The sequence below is a fragment of the Lissotriton helveticus genome, chromosome 6 (assembly GCF_964261635.1).
Source record: "Lissotriton helveticus chromosome 6, aLisHel1.1, whole genome shotgun sequence".
Lineage (NCBI taxonomy): Eukaryota > Metazoa > Chordata > Amphibia > Caudata > Salamandridae > Lissotriton > Lissotriton helveticus.
In genome coordinates, this window is record NC_136067.1 from 207,710,952 (window position 1) to 207,716,672 (window position 5,721).

Consider the following 5,721-nt stretch of genomic DNA (forward strand, 5'->3'; position numbering starts at 1 on the left):
ACCCCATGGCAAGCAAAAGGCCACACCAGCAGCCCCCCAAAAACGACAAAAAACAATAAAATAAGCACAATCCCAGCCCATCCATGGCCTCAATTATGTTTAAATTCAAGAAGACACCCCACAGAAAGACTAGGCCCATGCAACACTCACCACCCCTGGGCAAAGGGCCACACCAGCAGGCCCAAAAAAACGACAAAAAACAATAAAATCTGCACAATCCCAGCCCATCCATGGCCTCAATGGTGTTTAAATTCAAGAAGACACCCCACAGAAAGACTAGGCCCATGCAACACTCACCACCCCTGGGCAAAGGGCCACACCAGCAGGCCCAAAAAAACGACAAAAAACAATAAAATCTGCACAATCCCAGCCCATCCATGGCCTCAATGGTGTTTAAATTCAAGAAGACACCCCTCAGAAACACTAGGCCCATGCAACACTCACTACCCCTGGGCATAAGGGATGAAAAGTAGGCAAAATAAGTGCAGGCCTCAGACACTGCCTCTCCTCAAAATGGCCCCCTTACACCCCAAGCACATGTTGCCTGTACCAGCCAGCACTCAAGATGGCCACCACCACCACCCACATGGCCAGACCACATCAACAGTACACCCCCAAAAAACAGAAAAACAGCCAGAAATCACCACAATCGAATGCCATCCATGATGTTTACATCAAAGAGAGTGAGACAACACCACAGGCACACTCAGTCCATGCACCACCACCACCCCTGGGCAAGCAAAAGGCCACACCAGCAGCCCCCCAAAAACGACAAAAAACAATAAAATAAGCACAATCCCAGCCCATCCATGGCCTCAATTATGTTTAAATTCAAGAAGACACCCCACAGAAAGACTAGGCCCATGCAACACTCACCACCCCTGGGCAAAGGGCCACACCAGCAGGCCCAAAAAAACGACAAAAAACAATAAAATCTGCACAATCCCAGCCCATCCATGGCCTCAATGGTGTTTAAATTCAACAAAACAGTTGTATCATGCACCCATAACCAACCCTGGTCCTACTGGATACTGTGGCTACCCACAATATAATTTATTTAATTTTCTGAAAAAGTTCCAAAATTGTACTTGCAGCAACTGTAATGCCCCAAACAAACTTACTTGTGAAAGTTGATTTCTAATCCAAAAGTGATCCAAAGACAGTCAAAAAGGCCTCAAATCCAAATATCCAGCAGCACCCACAAAAAGTAATCCTTCCAGCTCCAGATCCAAATGAAAGTGACCAGGAGATGGACAAAGCACTGGGAGGAGCCTGCTGGACAGGAACAGGAAGTTGGAGACTGTGGGGCACTTCCTTCCTCCCCCCCCCCCCAAAATGGACTCCTTGCAAAAAAAAAGGCCATGCAAATGTCAACCTGAGGAGTGATTCTGATAAAAATCATAATTTTCTGAAGGTTTATCCTGTTTGCTGGTGATTTTCTTGTGCGAAATTGCAAAATCTCTATTTCGCAAGTGCGAGATTGTTCCTTTCCGCCGCAACTACATGTTCGCAATTGCGAACTCTCGCGAGGTGTGCTGTGCAAGGTGGCAAGCCGCGAGTACGTATTCGCGGGCGACAAACTCCCGCGGGAACACGCAGCAAGATCTAAAATGGCGCGTCACTCGCAAAGAAAAACAACTCGGCAAACGCTAAAATGACGGAAAGTGAACGCCGTGCACCACGCCGCGCGCCGCAACCAAGCAAAAAATCCGCCGCGAGCGGATTCACGGATTTTCGACAAATTCACGAGCGTTCGCGGATTGCGGATTTGCCGAAAATCCGAAAAATCCGCGAGCGGAGCGGATTTTACGCCCATGCTTACTCGCAGCCCTGCTGCCCTATCAGCGCTCCCCACGGCTCAACAAGCAGAAGTCCAAAAGCCCTCAGGTGCAGCCTCTGCCTCAAGGTCCGACAGCGATGCGGGACCCGCGAAGCGGGTCCGGCGAGGTGCTGGCTTCCTTCCAGGGGTCAAAGCAGCAAACAAAGGTCCGTCCCGTGGCTCCAAGAACAGCACAAAGGTATTTTGGAAAATGTCCTCTAATTCACATGCATGTATGGGAACCCACAATTTCAGAGCTGTGCAAATAACCACTGCGTCTGAACTTTATATTTTGTTCCCATTTCGGAAATATATAGGTTTCCTTGGTAGCTATGTTTCACTCTTTATATTTTACCAAATCAATTGCAATATATCCCGTAAACAATGAACAGCCATTGCAAGACGCAGCTATGTTATTGGCTCCTGGTACCACAGGTTCTTGGTGAACCTAGTAGTCCTATATATCCCTGCAATTTGAAGGATCTAGCAGATGTAATGGCATATAGCTTTAAAAAAATCTGCCATACTTAGAAGAAGTTACAGGTGAATACTTTGGCACAAATTGAAGTGTTTTTCAACTCAATTTCAATATTTTTGTATTCCAATTGTTAGTTTCAATAGAAATACCTTGAAGGATCTACACAAAGACCCCTTGCTGAATTCTGTCTACTTTTCAGAAATGTATTGTTTTCCGGGATCCATTATAGCTTTTTACACCCATTTCTACCACTAACTGGAAGGAGTTTGAAGCACTAAAAATTAAAAAAAATAGGCTATGTCCCAGTAAAATGCCAAAACTGTGTAGAAGATGGTGATTTTAGAACCACAAATCCTTTGTTGATACATTTTGCAGGGAATAAAACAGATGCTTTCTTCTGTAGCCCTTTTTTCCAATTTATTAGCTGCATTGTGACCAGTTGTTCTGTCCCCTCCAGGGAAATCCACGAACCCTTGATACATTTAGAATTCTCCAAATGTTGGAAGAAAATGATGCAAATTTGGCGTGGGTACCTTATGTGGACAAAAAGGTACAGAGGCCTTTTTGCGAACTATCCAAATAGCCAAAAAAAGGCTTAGCATGCAGGGGGGGCTAGCAGCGGACAGGTTAAAGAGTAGTAGATGTGTACTTAAGTTTTACATGTCCTGGCAGTAAAAAAGTCTCCACGTTTATTTTTCACTGTCAGAAGGCTGGCTCTTCTAAAGAAAAGTACTGGGTTACAGTATAACACTTTATAATGCATACTTCTAGTTTGGAAATAGCAAACAAATTCTTCAAGGACTCATTTTTCTAGAAATTTAAAACCAGGTCAGATTGTTTACTACTATTTCGAAAATTGCACTTTTACAACGTTGAAGTTTTCCAGGCAAATCCTAATGTGCCTTAATGGCTCACCTGTGGTGAGATGTGTATTGCTCCCAGCAAATGACAAAGTGGGATGTGGAGAGAGGACTACCCAGCTGGGCTGTGCCTGGGAACTTAGTTAACTTCACTTGCTCACAGGTAGATGTAGCTCACACATTGGCCTCCCTCCTCAGTGTCCTGCTAGCCAGCCAGCGACTAATCCCAGTGGGAGAGGAGCTGCCCCCGAAATTGTTTTAGTAAGTTCTGCAATTTTGGTTTTAGGTAGAGAGAGGCACTGTGGTATAGTTTTCAGTAAAACACACAGGAATTGCTGAAAAAGTGGTTAGGGTCACTCCTGGGAACTTATAACCTATTGGTTAGGGAGTGGCTAGAAATCTTCCCCACTCAAAGGCTGCCATTGGGTATATATTTGGCACCACCAGTACCTTCTTCAGAAAAACTCTGGACCTTTGGAAGACAGAAGAACTGTACCGGCTGCTGTGACCTGTGAGGAGACCCATAGGAGCTGCACATTCTCTCACTTGCACTCCGTACTGAGAAGTGGACACAAAGGGTCAGTTGGCTGACCTCTTGTTAAGCTACAGGGCCACAAAAGCTGCAAAAGGTCCATTTTCCTAAGGAGCCCAGTTGACCAGTTCAACTGGACCGCCCCTGGACCATGCTAGCAGCTTCTAGTAGAGTGAGTCTTGGCCCCTAAGTGGGTAGACCCTAGGGTGCTTGGGCCCTTTGATAAGTGGCAGAGTATACTTCTCCTGCCTGGACCTAAGACCTAGATCTTAAAAATGTCTTCATGTATTTTTGCCTAGAGAACCAACAGAAGACCGGGACAAGCTTGCCAAGTCCATCTGACAAACGTGTGTTGCCGCTGGGCCAAAGATTCAGGTTGCACTTGCTTGAAGCTTTTCCGCAGCAGCAAATTTGTTTAAGCATGTTGTCGCAGAGAAGGTATCCGGCCTCATTGAGCCCTGTTCGGCTACAGCTTGCATCCTTGTCCTGCTAGAGGAATCCAAGCTCCATAAAAGTGAATGTGTTCGAAGATAGAAATCAGGCACCAAAAATGTACGGCTGGCAAGGATCTTGCCTTGGATGAACTTTTTTTTATTTATCCTGCTTGGATCTTTCCTGTCAAATCAATAAATTCATAAGTATTTCATTGGTGGCAAGCCAGCCTTGCTGGAACCCATCTCTACAACAGTCAGCTGCCTTTCCCCACTGAGGAATTTTTACTTCTATTCCACAGACTAGTTCAGACGGTAAAACGTACGACAGGGACAAGCTATGCCTATGTAATTGACCGCTCTGCATCACAGACAGGCATACACCTCACTCTTGTCCTGCTCTGGCACAACCAGTTGCCTGCGGTTGGCGCTTTGTGGATTTTGTCGCTATTTTAACTAAACATAAAAAATATATATCTACAGTTACCCTATTTTTTTTGTCATTTCTTATTCTTTTTTTGTTCATTAAAATACATTCGATTTTTATAAATCGGAGTTTTTAACCGTTTTCATACTTCAAAATGTTTTCATAAGTTGAGCCTGTATGCTATGTGCCATAGTTACCAGGCGTTGAACTCAGACTTAAATTACTGAAACCTTTACCGGACATAGCAAAAATAGTGACATTATTACTAGTTAGGGACTACTATCCACCCCAACTAATAATAGACTTTCTGAGACGAAGTAAATGAGGGAAACTGGAAAACATCTAGGGTCCCAGTAGGGTTGACCGGGTAAACATACGATTGCTGAAAAGCATGAAAGGGGCTATGTGGCACTGATACCAGCACAAAGAGAGAGAGTGCATGACTTTATCATGCCTCGGGGGCTTTGGATGTCGCATGACAGCTAAGGGTTGTAATCAATCTCATCTGTGTCCTGGATAGGAGTCAGGGTCTGCTTGCCATCTTGTCTGATATGCTGTGCACAGATAATGTTGCAAGACAAGTGGATCCTCTCCCAGAAGCATATAATGACCCTCTCCGGTGGTTGTGCAATTGTAAATGTGGAGTGCCTACCAATATTGTAAAGTAAGCAGAAGCAAAACTATTTTGGCAATAATTTGACCCCCAGGCAGTGATACAATATTTCTAAAGAAGAAATGCCAAAACAGGTCAAGAAGGACCTTGTATGTGGCAATGCGCAAACTGTCTCAAACTGAGTGGCACCAGCAAGATCATCTGATTACATATAATTTGCAAATGTTTCTCTGCAAACTTGTATGCTATCCAACTGGTAAATAAACCAAAATAGCCCAAACAAATGGAACATAACTGTGGTATCCACCGTTCCAAGAAAGGAATGTTATGTTTCGGCTCTCACCCCCTTCTTCTTGGTACAATGGTTTGTTCTTCTATGCTGCAAGCTGTGGAATTTTATTGTCACCAAAGGTCTAAGTGAGTCCTGTAAAGCACTTGATGGGCCACAGCTGCGGCTGAGGTTTTTTTTGCTGTGACTCGCAATGAACTGTCTTTTTTCTTGACCTCCTCGCCACCTGTGATTTGACTGAGTCGACTTCTTTACACTGGAGACAGAGGACA